The following is a 16023-nucleotide window of genomic DNA, read 5'->3' on the forward strand; positions in this document are numbered from 1 at the left end:
TTGGAGCTCCATTGTATGATATTTGTTTCTTTTATCTTGCTGCTTTTATGATCCTTTATCTTTGGGAGTGTGATTATAAATGTCTAGAGGTAATCATCTTTGAGTTCAATCTCCTTGGTGTCCTATAATCTTTTTGTACTTGAATATTGATATCTTTCTCTAAGTTTGGGAAATTCTCTAGAATTAACTCTTTCAACAAATTTTCTGCTCCATCTCTAACTCTACATCCTGTTTAAGGCCAGTAACTCTTAGATTTTTTCCTTTTGAGATTATTTTCCAGATCTTGTATTCATGCATTATTCTTTTTATTATTTTTTTTCTTTTGTCTCCACTTGTTGTGTATTTCCAAGTAGCCTGCCTCAAGCTCACTAATTCTTCTGCTTGATCAATTGTGCTGTTCTGTGACTCTGATGCATTCTTCAATATGTCAGTTGCATTTTTCAGCTCCAGTGTTCTGCAGGATTCTTTTTTATTAATTCAATCTCTTTGTTAATTTTCTCTGATAAGATTCTGAATTACTTCTCTTTGTTATTTCTAATTTCACTAAGTTTCCTCACGACAACTATTTTGAATTTTCTGTTTGAAAGGCCACATATCTCTGTCTCTCCAGACATTGGTCCTTGGTGCCACATTTAGTTCATTTGGTGAAGTTATGTTTTCCTGATGGTCTTGACACTTTTGGATGTTAATTAGTGCGTCTGAGATTTAAAGTGTCAGGTACTTATTGTACCATCTGGGTTTGTTTGTACCCATCCTTCTTGGAAACGTTTTCCATGTAATCAGTTACTGTGTGTTGTAATTTAAATTTAAGATATTCTTTACTGCATCCATAAAGTACATTAGGAGGTAATGCAAATCCAGTAATGCTGTGGCTTTCAGTCTCATTGAGAAACCTTCTTTGTGGTCTTTAATAAGATTCTAAAGCATTTTCTGGATTACCAGGCTGAGACTCTTGTTCTCTTCCCTTACTTTCTCTCAAATAGTCTCTTTCTCTCTGTACTGAGCTGCCTGGAGCTGGGGGAGTGATCAAACAAACACCCCTGTAGCCACCAACAATGGGACTGTGCTGGATCAAACTTGAAGCCAGCACAGGACTGGGTCTTACCCAAGGCCTGTGATAACCACTGCCTGGCTATTGCCTATGATAGCTCAAGGCTCTGTGGCTCTACAATCAGCAGATGGAAAAGGCAGCCAGGCTTTTGTCATTTTCTTCAAGTCAGCAGGTTCCCTCTGGCCACAGATATGTTCAGAAATGCCATCCAGGATCCATGGCCTGGAAATGGAAGCCTTCAGAATCCACTTGGTGCTCTATTCCACTGTGGCTGAGGTGGAACCCAAAAAACAAGACAAAATTCTTCTCACTATTCCCACCCATTTTTATAAGCACATGAGTCTCTCTCCACGACCACCACTGGCCCAGGCCCACAGTGAGTACTGACTGGCTATGCCCAATGTTCACTCAAAACCCAAGGGGCTTTACTCAGCTTGTGGTGAATGCTGCTAGGCCTGGGACTCTTCATTCAGGGCGGTGGGCTCAACTCTGGCCAAGGGCAGACCCAGAAATTCTGTCTAGATTGCATGCCCCCCACCAGGACTCAGCCAGGAATTGCAGGTTTTGTGGGGCTAGACTGCCTTTCAAGTTTATTTAGAATCCCAGAGCACTTTAGCCCATGGGGGCAAAGCTTGCAGGACCTAAGGTTTGGACCTCTGGGATGGGCAGATTCCCTCTGGCTAGGGCTGGTCTAAATGCTCCCTCCAAGGGCACCAGGTGAGTTCTGTCTAATGTTGCTTTTTTCTGTGACAGGGCAGCATTGAATTCTAACGCAAAGTCCCACAATCACTGTGCTGTCTCTCCCACAAGCAAACAGAATGTCCTCATGTTACATGACCCTTGTGTGGAGTCATGGTGTCAGCAGTTTAAGACTGTCTTTCCTACCCTCTTCAGTGCCTTGTTTAGTAATATAAATTTGTAACCAGGTACTGTGATAGCTCACCTGATTTATGGTTCTTATGATGTTGCTTTTTTGTGTGTATAGTTTGTCAATTTAGTGTTCTTACAGGGAGGACACCAGGTGGAGGCTTCTATTTGGCCATCTTGCTCCTTCTTCTCATTTTACTAGTTAGACATATGGTCATGTTGCATATGTAACTTAATATTATTTTCTGCTTAAAATTACATAATTACTAATAATGGGTTATAAGACAGTATTCACAAGCCTCATAATGACCTCAATTGAAAAACCATACAATGGACACACAGAAAATAAAAAGCAAGAAATTAAACTTTATCATCAGAAAAAATTGCCTTCAACACAGAAAGACAGAAAAAAATCAAGATGAAAGAGAAGATCACAAAACAACCAGAAAACAACAAAATGGCAGGACTAAGTCCTTGCTTATCAATAATAACATTGAATGTAAATGGACTAAACTCTCCAAGCAAAAGACATAGACAGACTGAATTAATAAAAACACAAGGCCTATTGATCTGTTGCATACAAGAAACACATTTTACCTATAAAAATACACATAGACTGAAAAGAAAGGTATGGAAAAAGAATTCCATGCCAATGGAAACCAAAAACAAGTGGGTGTTTCTATATATATATAAGACAAAGTATATTTCAGACAAAAAAATATAAGAAGAGACAAAGAAGATTACAATATAATGATAAAGGGGTCAAGCAAGAGGAAATAACAATTTTAAATATATATATATATGTCTCCAACTCCAGGGAACCCAGATCTATAAAGGAAATGTTATTAGAGATAAAGAGAAATACAGCCCTCAGTATAATAATAGCTGGAGACTTAACATCCTACTTTCAGCATTGGACAGACCTTTCAGACAGAAAATCAACAAAGAAACATTAGACTTAACCTGCACCATAAACCAAATGAACCCAATATATGTTTAGAGAACATTTCATTTAATAGCTACAGAATACACATTCTTTTTCTCAGCACATGGATTATTCTCAAAGATAGCTCATATGTTAGGTCACAAAAGAAGTCTGAAAACATTTTAAAAACTAAAATAATATAAAACATCTTCTCTGACCGTAAGGAAATCAAAAATAACAAGAGAGATTTTGAAAACTATACAAATATATGGAAATTAAACAATATGCTTCAGAATGACTAGTGGGTGGATGAAGAAATTAAGAAGATAGAAAAAATTCTTGAAACAAATGATAATTGAAATACAACATACCAAACCCTATGGGATACAGGAAGAGCAGCATTAAGAGGGAAGTTTTTAGCTATAAGTGCCTACATCAAAACAGAGGAAAAACTTCAAATTAACAACCTGATGATTTATCTTACAGAACTAGAAAATCAAGAGCAAACCAAAACCAAAATTAGTAGGAGAAAGGGAATAATAAATATCAGAGTAGGAACAAATGAAATTGAAATATAAAAATACCAAAAATCAGTGAAACAAAGCTATCTTTTTGAAAATTTATACAAAATTGACATACCTTTAGCCAGAGTAAAATATGAAGAGAGAAGATCCAGATAAACAATATCTGAAATGACATAGGAAACATTACAACTGACACTGCAGAAATTCAAAGGATTATTAGTAGCTACTATGAAAAACTATATGCCAATACACTAGAAAATCTAGAAGAAATGGACAAATTTCTAGACACATGAAATCTACCACGGTTAAATCAGGAAGGAATTCAAAACTTGATCAGACCAACATCAAGTAATGAGATCAAAGTCATAATAAAAGTCTCCCAGCAAAGAAAAGTCAGGGACCTGATGGCTTCACTGCTGAATTTTACCAAAAATGTAAAGAAGAAATAGTACCAGTCTTACTCAAACTATCCTGAAAAATAAAGGGGGAAGGAATACATCCAATCTTATTTTGTGATGCCAGTATTACTCTGATACCAAAACCACACAAAGACACATCAGAAAAAGAAAACTACAGGCCAATACATCCGATGAATATTAATACAAAACCCCCCAACAAAATACTAGCAAACCAAATTCAAAAATACATTAGAAAGATCATTCATCATGATCAAGTGGGATTTATCCTGGGGATGCAAGAATGGTACAATATACACAATTCAGTCAATGAGCTACATCATATCAACAGAATGAAGGATAAAAACCATATAATCATTTCAATTGATGTTGAAAAAGCATCTGATAAAATTCAACATTCTTTTATGATAAAAACTTAAAAAATCTAGGGATAGAAGGAACATACCTCAACATAACAAAGACATATAGGACAGACCCACAGCTATTATCATACTGAATAGGTAAAATTTAAAAGCCTTTTATCTAAGATCTGGAAAATGACAAGGATACCCATTGTCAACACTATTATAAAACATAGTACCTGCAGTTCTTACTAGAGCAATGACACAAGTGAAAGATATAAAGGGTATCTAAATTGGAAAGGAATATTTCAAATTATGCTTGTTTGCAGATAATATAATCTTATATTCGGAAAAACCTAAAGACTTTAAAGAGAAATGTTAGAGCTGATAAACGAAATTGGTAAAGCAATGGGATACGAAATAAACATACTGAAATCAATAGCATTTCTATAGGCCAACAGTGAATAATGTGAAAAATATATAAAAATAGTAATCTCATTTATGGTAGTCAAACATAAAATTAGATACCTAGGAATTAACCAAAGAATTGAAAGATCTCTATAATAAAAACTATAAAACACTGATGAAAGTAATTAAATAGGACAGAAAAAATAAAAAAAATTTCCATGTTTATTAATTGGAAAAATAAATATTGTTAAAATAGCCTTATGCCAAATTTGTGTAAACATATTCAAGTTTGTTTTTGAAAGATGTGATGTGTAAACGACTATATAACTAAAAAAGGATATACATAAATTTAAATACTATACAACATACCATTCAGTGAATGCAATGAAATTGACTCAGTCCCTTATAAATAATTGACAAATTAAATATCTTACATAATTTCTGTAATATTATTTCAAAGAACATTTTCTCCAAATCTTGTCAATATTTTAGACTATCTTTTTAAATTAGGTTTATAATATTAGGATTTCTGAATGGAAGGATAGAGAATAGTACTCACTGGAATTGAGTGTGGTTTTGCTAAATAATATACATATGTGGGCTAGAGTTATTTTATGGAGAAATGCAAATAGAAAAGCTGAAATAATGTGGTGGTATTTTAATAACAGCAGCTTACCACCTTCAAAGCCAGATGAGAACTTCTGTATACATTATACATGTGTCTAATGTAAATGTTACTAGACTTCCATCTGAATACCTGTATGTATATTCAGTGAGGTCTGGTGCTGTGAGCTATGTCTACTATGAATTCACTCTTTATAGTGGAGCCTCATGGCAGAACATCTGAAGTCATGATAGAGTAGAAAATCTACCAAATAACTCAGTAGTCCAAGTACCCCAGACACAGTCGGTATCATATGCCATAATGAATTAAGACAAACTGATACAATGATTCATTTCAAACTGAGTTTAGTGAAGCATAGAAAAAACTGTTAATTCACAGCAAAACTGGTCATCATTCCATACTATATCTAAATAAATTTAAATTATACTAAAGTTACTTATCTAACCCTTCAGTAATTCATATTCATTTTAATTGGTAATAAACTTTTCTTCAAACACTAAACTGTTTTTTCCTTTTAACTTTCCAGATAAAATTGACCTTATGCAAAAATATTCAGCATGTTAGATGGAAATTGAACTTAGAAACCATTTGGTAAATTTCCCCACATTTTATAGAGGACGAAATTAGATCCACTATCTCTTATCTAAGACAGTCAAAATCAGGTAGCTGGTAGGTGATAGAGAAGAGGCAGGAAACTGGGTCTCCCACTTTCCAGTTAAAGGGCTTTCCATTATCCTATCACTTCCACCCCTCCATCTATCACAAATTTGCTAGTGGTGCACTTTCATTTTCTGGCCACTTTCTAACCTCTGAGAATGAGTAGTGGTAGATTAATTAAACTAATTTCTAGTGATGGATATCTAACTCATTCATCAATATACCGCATTAGTTAGTAGACTCTAGAGACACGAACTAAAATAGTGCATCAGACCTGCCTTTCCTAGACATACTAAAAATCTCGGTATTCCTTTCTGACTTATCCCCGGCTAGTTGGTTAATAGGTGGTGTATATCAAGGTTTGATTTTCGGCACTCTTCTCTCTCACACTTCATTCTCTTCCAGAATAATCTAATTTATGCTTGAAGGCTTTTGTAATTACAAGCAAATTATCTCAATTTCAGGCCTCATCTTTAACGAATATTCAATTGACTAGTTAGTACCTCCTCTTGTAATTCCAAACTCATGATGTAGAAAGTAAAACCCAAGATTCATGGTGACCAACATTGGAAGATTTCCAGTTCCTTTCTCATTATTCCTTTTCTGTTGAATGGCATGTCCATCCATTCGGTAATGCCAATCCAGAGCTTTGACAGTTTTTCTTGACACTTCCCTCTCTTTAAGTCCTAGTAATCTCATAAATTGTCAAGTTTTGGGAATTTCCACTCTCTACATCTCTAGAATAAGGACATTAAGATTTGGAAATTTAACTTCTCCTAAGCCTTTTAAATCTGTCATCTTCCTCCTCCAAGCTACCATTCTCAGAGTCCTAGTTTATGTAGCATCCTAACTAAACCACTTGCTTATACTTTGTTTTTATTCTTAAAATGTTATGAAGTTAGAACCAGTGTGATTTAGCAATTGAATGTAGAGATAGGAAAAAGAGGAATCAAAGATGGTATCCAAGTTTTTATTTAGATGACTGGGTGGATAATGTTTTAAGTCATTGAGATAGAGAACACAGAAGGAGTATAAGTCTTTGTGATCTCAAAAGTAGCCTGTGTGTAGGTTGTGATGTAAAGACATAGGAGTGGATGAGATCTTCTAGAGAGTTTAATAAAAGAAGTTGAAGAAGAATGAAACTTGAAAAGTAGAATTATCATTTTTAGTAACATAGTACTCTAAATTTAAAAAAAACTTGAGCAAAAACAGTATTAGAAATATTAAGTGCTAGGTATTCTAGTGAGACAGATTCTTCAGGTGATGAATCTTTTGGTTAGATGACATACATAACTGCTTGTTTAATGTCTGCCTTTTCTACTAAGGTGGACACCGTAGAGAATGGTGACATGATAAGGAAAAAAATTAAACAATGTGACTGCTTTTACTTAAACATTATAACTATTCATATCAAATGGACCTGACAATCCTACTGCGTTTACCTAATCAATTTTTTCTCACTTTCCTGGATGACATATCTCACCTGAAATATCTATTACTTCCTCCCACTTTCCTCATTTTCAGCTGATGACATTAATTCTTATTTAACAAGAAAATTGAAGCAATCCGAAGAGAGTCACACAATAATCCTATCCTTTAGTCTATGAAATTACCTTTTTCCTCTCCCTATTACAATTTTATCTTATTATTTTTGTATAAACTATCCCTGTATCTTCATAAGGACAATTATTTTATTATGCACTGGATTCCGCCCCTCTCACACTCACTTATCCAAAGACTTTCTCTAAGTTTTTATTCCCTCTATCATCAATTGCTCGCACTATACTGCATCATTGCCAGCTGCCTACAAACATGTCATAATCCTTCCTATCTTAATAAATTCTCTGGATTCTGTACTCTACTCCAGCTGCTACCATCAATTTTCTCTCCTCCCCTTTAAGGATAACATCCTTGAACAGATTATCTACACATGTACCCTTACTTCCTCGCTTCTCATTCTGTCCTATAAATATGTGGGAGATAATAAACACAGCATACAGAATATACAGAGATTATGCATATGTGAATTATGATATATATAAAAAGTGAATAAAATATAGAGAAATAATTTAACAAATATTTATAAAGCAAAACTGTTACTACCATCCAGTTAAAAAATTAGAACGTTACCAGTACCCCAGAACCACTCCTTTGTCTCCCAATATCTGGTTATTCCCACTCAAGACATCACATTCCTAGAGGTAACTTGTTACCATGAGCTTCATAACAATAATTTATTTGCTGTATTTTATAGTTTTACCTCAAATCTCTACATCCCTAAATAAAATGGTTTGCCTTTGCTTGTTTATAAACATGTATAAATGAAAATTTACTGTATTCTTTTTTCTTCTTTAACATTGTCGTTGTATTTAATAAAACTCATCTGTGACAAAGTTCATGTTCATTGATGAATAGTATGTAATTGTATAAATACACAGAAATTAATTTATCCTTTTTTATTGGTGGACATAAAGATGTTTATATATTTTGGGTTACCTATGCAACAAACCTGCACATTCTGCACATGTATCCCAGAACTTAAAGTAAAAATTTTTAAAAAAAGAAGAGAAAAAGAAAAAAAATTATACATATATGTATATATCTCACATTTTCTTTATCCACTTGATTGACGGGCATTTGGGATGGTTCAACATCTTTGCAATTGCAAATTGTACTGTTATAAACATGTGTGTGCAAGTATCTTTTATGTATAATGACTTATTTTCCTCTGGGTAGGTACCTAGTAGTAGGATTGCTGGATCAAACAGTAGACCTACTTTTAGTTCTTTCAGGAATCTCCACACTGTTTTCCATAATAGTTGTAGTCATTTACATTCCCACCAACAGTGTAAAAGTGTTCCACTTTCACTGCATCTATACCAACATCTATTATTTTTTTATTTTGTTTTTATTATGGCCATTCTTGAAGGAGTGAGATGGTATCTCATTGTGATTTTGATTTGCATTTTCCTGATAATTAGGGATGTTCAGCACTTTTTCATATACTTGTTGGCCATTTGTATATCTCGTTTTGAGAATTGTCTATTCATGTCCTTAGCCCACTTTTTGATGGGATTGTTTGTTTGTTTTTCTTTTGTTGCATTTGCTTTTGGATTCTTGGTCATGAAATCTTTGTCTAAGCCAACGTCTAAAGGAGTTTTTTGATGATATCTTCCAGAGTCTTTATGGTTTCAAGTCTTAGATTTAAGTCTTTGATCCATCTTGAGTTCATTTTTGTATAGGGTGAGAGATGAGGATCCAGCTTTACTCTTCCACATGTAGCTTGGCAGTTATAACAGCACCATTTGTTGAATAGAGTGTCCTTTTTCCACTTAATGTTTTTGTTTGCTTTGTTGAAAATCAGTTGGCTGTAAGTACTTGGTTTTATTTCTGGGTTATCTATTCTATTCCATTGGTCTATGTGCCTATTTTGATACCAATACCATGCTGTTTTTGTGACTATGGCCATATAGTATAGTTTGAAGATGGGTAATGTGATGCCTCCAGATTTGTTCCTTTTCCTTATTAGCCTTGCTTTGGCTATGTGGGCTCTTTTTTTATTCCATGTGAATTTTAGGACTGATTTTTCTAGTTCTGTGATAAGTGATGGTGGTAGTTTGATGAGGTTTGCATTGAATTTGTAGATTGCTTTCGGCAGCACGGTCATTTTCATGATATTGATTCTATCCATCCATGAGCATGGGATGTGTTTCCATTTGTTAGTGTCATCTATGATTTCTTTCCGCAGTGTTCTGTAGTTTCCCTTGTAGAGGTCTTTCACACCCTTTGCCACGTACATTTTAAAATATTTTATTATTCTTTTGCAGCAATTGTGAAAGGGGTTGAGTTTTTTATTTGAGTCTCAGCTTGGTAGCTGTTAGTGTATATCAGAGCTACTGATTTGTGTACATTAATTTTGTATCTGAAAACTTTACTGAACTCATTTACCGGTTCTAGGAGTGTTTTGAATGAATCTTTAGGGCTTTCTTGATATATGATCATATCAACAGCAAACAGTGACAGTTTGATTTGCTCATTACCGATTTGGATGCCCTTTATTTCTTTCTCTTGTCTGATTGCTCTGGCTAGGACTTCCAGCACTATATTGAATAGAAGTGGTGAAAGTGGCCATAGTTTTCTTGTTTCCGTTCTCAGGGGGAATTATTTCAGCTATTCCCCATTCAGTATAATGTTGGCTATGGGTTTGTCGCAGATGGCTTTTATTACCTTAACATATGTCCCTTCTATGCCTATTTTGCTGAGGGTTTTGATCATAAAGCGTTGCTGAATTTTGTCGAATTCTTTTTCTCTGTCTACTAAGATGATCATGTGATTTTTGTTTTTAATTCTGTTTATGTGGCATATTACATTTATTGGCTTACATATGTTAAACCATCCCCGCATCCCTGGTATGAAACTCACTTGATCATGGTGGATTATCTTTTTGATGTTGGATTTGGTTCACTAATATTTTATTGAGGATTTTTGCATCTATGTTCATCAGGCATATTGGTCTGTAGTTTACTTGTTATGGGCCTTCCTGGTTTTAGTATTAGGGTGATACTAACTTCATAGAACAATTTGGGGAAGATTCCCTCTTTCTCTATCTTTTGGAGTAGTGTTAATAGGATTGGTACCAATTCTTTGAACGTCTGATAGAATTCAGCTGTGAATCCATCTGGTCCTTAATTTTTTTTGTTGGCATGTTTTTTAATTATCATTTCAATCTCGCTACTTGTTATTTGTGTGTTCAGAGATTCTGTATCTTCCTGGTTTAATCCAGGAGGGTTGCATATTTTCAGGAATTTATTCATCTCCTTTAGGTTTTCTAGTTTATGTGCATAAAGGTGTTCATACTAGCCTTGAACCATCCTTTGTATTTCTGTGGTATCGGTTGTGATATCTCCTGTTTCGTTTCTATTTGAGCTTATTTGGATCTTCTCTCTTCTCTTGGTTAATCTTGTTAATGGTCTATCAATTTTATTTATCTTTTCAAAGAACCAGTTTTTTGTTTCAGTTATCTTTTGCATTATTTTTGTTGCTGTTGTTTCCATTTCATGTAGTTCCACTCTAATCTTCATTATTTTTTTACTTCTGCTGTGTTTGGGTTTGGAATGTTCTTGTTTCTCCAGTTCCATGAGGTGTGACCATAGATTGTCTATTTGTGGTCTTTCAGACTTTTTGATGTAGGACATTTAATGCTATGAGCTTTCCTCTTAGCATCACTTTTTCTGTACCCCAGAGGTTTTGATAGGTTTTGTCACTATTATCATTCAGTTCAAATAATTTTTTTAATTTCCATCTTGATTTTATTCTTGACCTAATGATCGTTCGGGAGCAGGTTATTTAATTTCCATGTATTTGCATGGTTTTGAGGGTTCCTTTTGAAGTTGATTTCCAATTTTATTCCACTGTAGTCTGAGGGAGTACTTCAAATAGTTTTGCTTTTCTTAAATTTACTGAGATTTGTTTTGTGGCCCATCTATAGTCTATCTTAGAGAATGTTCCATGTGCTGATGAACAGAATGTATATTCTGCAGTTGTTCATAGAACAGTCTGTAAATATCTGTTAAGTCCATTTGTTTTAGGGTATAATTTAAGTGTTTCTTTGTTGACTGTCTGTTTTGATGTCTTGTCTAGTTTTAGGGTATGGTTTAAATGTTTATTTGCTGACTTTCTGTTTTAATGACCTGTCAGTGGAGTGTTAAATTCCCTCACTACTGTTCTGTTTCATCTATCTCCTTTTTTAGGTCTAGAAGGAATTGTTTTATAAATATGGGAGCTCCAGAGTTAGGTGCATATATATTTAGGATTGTGATATTTTCCTGTTGGACTATTCCTTTTATCATTATATAATGTCCCTGTTTGTTTTTTTAATTGCTGTTGCTTTAAAGTTTTGTGTGTCTACTATAAGAATAGCTACTCCTGCTTGATTTTGGTGTCCAATTTGCATGGAATATCTTTTTCCACCCCTTTACCTTAAGCTTATGTGACTCCTTATGTGTTGAGTCTCTGGAGGACATCAGGAACTTGGTTGGTCAATTCTTTTCTATTCTTCTATTCTTTATCTTTTAAGTGGCACATTTAGGCCATTTACATTTAACGTTAGTATTGAGATGTGAGGTACTATTCTATTCACTGTGCTATTTTTTGCCTGAATACCTCCTTTTTTCCATTGTGTTATTCTTATATAGGTCCTGTGAGATTTACTCTTTAAAGAGGTTCTAATTTGGGGTATTTTGAGGATTTGTTTCAAGATACAAAATTTTTTGTTGATCATTGTTTTGTTTAAGGAGGTTAAAAATAGGACTCTAATTCTTTCTAGCTTCTAGGGTTTCTGCTGAGAAATCTGCTGTTAATCTCATAGATTTCCCTGTATAGGTGACTTGGTGCTTTTGCCTCACAACTCTTCAGATTTCTTTTTTTGTCTTGACTTTAAGTAACTTGATGACTGTGTGCCTAAGTGATAATTTTTTTCTGCAATGAATTTTTCAGGTGTTATTTGAGCTTTTTGTATTTGGATGTCTAGATATCCAGCAAGGATGGGGAAGTTTTCACCAATTATTCCCTCAAATATGTTTTCCAAACTTTGAGATTTTTCTTATTTCTTGGGACCATCAATTATTCTTAGGTTTGGAGGTTTAACATAGTCCCAAACTTCTTGGAGGGTTTGCTCATTTTTACAAAATTATTTTGTCTTCGTCTTTGATAGATTGGGTTAATTCAAAAGCCTTGTCTTCAAGCTCTGAATTTCTTTCTTTGCTTGTTCAATTCTATTACTGAGACTTTCCACTGCATTTTGCATTTCTCTAAGTGTGTCCCTGATTTCCAGAAGTTGCGATTGTTTTTTATCTATCCTTTGTATTTCACTGAAGAATTTTCCTTTTATAGCCTGTATCATGTTTTTGATTTATTTAAGTTGGACTTCACATTTCTCTGGTGCCTTCTTGATTAGCTTAATAATTGACCATCTGAATTATTTTTCTGACAATTCATACATTTCTTCTTGGTTTGGATCCATTGCAGGTGAGCTTGTATAATCTTTTGGGAGTTTTTAAAAACATCATTTTGTCAAATTACCAGAATTGTTTCTTTGGTTTCTTCTTATTTGGGTAGACTATGTCAGAGGGAAGGTCTGGGGTTCAACGGCTGTTGTTCAGATTATTTATGAAATCAAGCTCCCTTGATGTGGTGTTCTTCCCCTTACCCTAGGAATGGAGCTTCCTGAGAGTCGAACTGCAGTGATTGTTTTTGCTCTTCTGGATCTAGCCACCCAGTGGAGCTACCGAGCTCTGGGCTGGTACTGGGGACTGTTTGCAAAGAGTCCTGTGATGTAAAGCATCTTCAGATCTTGCAGCCATGAATAGCAGCAACTGCTCTCATGGAGTTAGCAGGGGAGTGTGGTGGACTCTGTGAGGTCTTTGGTTGTGTTTTTGTTGGTTTTGTATTGGTTGGCCTCCAGCCAGGAGTTGGTACTTTCAAGAGTGCATCAGCTGAGGTCTTACAGGGAAGATGCAAACTTGTTCTAGGCACATATGGTTACGTATTCAGGTTTTTCAGATGGTGGGCAGGGCCATAGAGCTCCCAAGAGATTATGACCTTTGTCTTTGGCTACTAGGGCAGGTAGAGAAAAACCACCAGACTGGGGAAGGACAGGCATGTCTGAGCTCAGCCTCTCCTCTGGCGGGGCTTGCTGTGGCTGCTGTGGGGGATGGGAGTGTGGTTGTAAGTTCATGGAGTTATATTCCCAAAGGGATTATGGCTGCCTCTGCTGAGTCATACAGGTTGCCAAGGAAGTGGGGGAAAGCTGTCAGTCCCAGGCCTCACCCTGATCCCATGCAGCCTACATGTCCTAAAGGCCAGTCTACTCCCACCATGCCGCCCCATCCCAAATAGCACTGAGTGTATTTCCAGGGTTGTGAACTTGCCCCAGACCACAAGCCTTCCCATTGAGAAAGCAAGCCGGCTCTTTTTCTGCATCTCAGGGAGCCTGTAGGGTTGATCCAGTTCCTTCAAAGGGTCTGAGGTTTCACTCAGCAGATATTTCTCATAATTCTATTATTCCAAAGGAAATTGACTAGTAAAGGCAAATGTTACCCCTACTCTATTATAATATGATACTTACTCTTTATATACTACAGAAAGAATTGGTGTTGATAACTGACTTTCTTAAGAAAATATCAGAGTATATAATCCATGTTAATAAAGCTTATATTACAGAAGTGAGCATCCTTGTTAGGAGAATTAAATACAGACCAGACATATGTTAGAACCTGCATGTATCTTGATCAATCCACAATCAAATTGGCTGGGAAAACTAATTATGAACCTAAAAGCAATAAGGTCTATAAAATAAAAAATTAAAGTACTTAATAGACATTTAGAACATTTTATATTAAAATACTCTGAAAGTTAATTACATTTATTCTTTTATTTTTTACAGTCAAGTATGCAGCCAAGAGAGTGAGCTGACTTATTTAAGTTTGCATACCTATTTTTCCAACAGAATTGGGACTAAGAACATTAATTTCTTAGACAGTGATTTTTTAATCACAAAAACTCACCATGTCAATTGGATTTTAAAATAGTATTGAAATAAGAGTCTTACTTTAAAATATCTTTTAAAAATATTTCAATTAATTTAAGACTCAATATAAGTGCCTTCTTATTTTCCTCCCCTCTGTCCTCCTCCTCACAGGAATAACTTGTTTTGTAACTGACTGGCCTTGAATTCAGTAAACTGTTGCATAAATATTTTAAGTATATTTCCAAGTATCCAGAATTAAATGAATGTATAACTGCCCTATAATAATTCAAATACAATATATTAAAATTTAAACATTGTTATAAACCATCAACTACAGCTCTCTCTATTTATATAACACATTTACAATGTTATTATGTTTACCTCCTTGAAAATCTACCTCTCCTCTCCTTGTAAAATTTTAGTGTGTGATTTGTTAACACCTCTCACTTATAGTGTAACCTCTTTGTGGATACAGTGTTAATTGCATTTTTTTGGATTAACTTTGCATTTAGCTTAATTGGTTCTGCTTTAATATGAAGTGACACAGTTTGGATTCTGCTAACAATTTAAAGCTTTTTCAAAGGTTTAAAAGGTAGACATAAAAAAATGCTCTTATCCAAACTTGGCATTCGATGACTTGGTATTATATTTAAAATCTTGGCTGTATATAACAAGATTGAAAAGTCACTTCATAACTCCAAAAATGTGAGAGTATAATGTGAAATAACAGAGTTAAAAAATAATTTTCTCTCTCTCTCTCCCTTTCGCTCTCTCTATTAACAAAAGCATAACATAGAAATCAAGTATAGAAAAAGTTCATTTATTTCTTATTTCCTTTGCTTTATATGTTTAATGTGCCATTTCATAATCTATGATATTAGATTAGCCTGCATGTAGATATAGATTACGTATCTTCTAAGCCTGTATGAAGATATGAATTAATATTGTGCAGTATTTTAACAATTTTGCAACCTCAAATCATCTTTCTGAAATCCCATTTCATTATCTTTTTCTCAGTGGCAATTGAGACCGTGCTACTTGACTTTCTCAACTCCCATTTCTGCTCCTTCACCTTTATAGCACACAATAGTGAATTTGGATGATGTAAGAGTCCACTTTCTAAACTGGTAAGAAATCTGCTCAAAAATACATTTTATATTTTCAACAATCTTATGGATAATAAGTCTGAACTGTGTAGAATTCTTCAAACAGAAGTAAGGGGAGTCACAAAAAGTTTCTATTTGAAAAAAAACTTGTCAAGCATTAGTATTATTTTTAAAGCATAAATAAATATGGAAATAATACCGGAAAAGAGTCACCCAAGCTTTTCATCAGTTCTCTGACATTGAGAGTCTTAAGGAAAAGAAGAGATAATCAGTTGTCCAGTATGATATCTACATTTGTCAACTTCAAGTGATGAAATTTGGTGAGATAGTTTCTTAATATTCTTCCCATCTTTTGTAGTCTAAAAAACAATATGTCTGTGAGTCGGTGCAGAGTGACATGGCATGACAACATGAGTAATAGCCTGGATTCTTTGGGAACATCATCCCTCTGTATTCAAAATTACTTTATACATACGTAGAGATTGGATAATGTTCTCTTCCAGGCTGCTGGATCAATTTCATAATTACCTGGAAAAATAAAATGACAGTTGCTTCATCAAGCAACAGACATTTTAT

Source organism: Pan troglodytes, chromosome X, assembly GCF_028858775.2.
Source record: "Pan troglodytes isolate AG18354 chromosome X, NHGRI_mPanTro3-v2.0_pri, whole genome shotgun sequence".
NCBI classification, from domain to species: Eukaryota; Metazoa; Chordata; class Mammalia; order Primates; family Hominidae; genus Pan; species Pan troglodytes.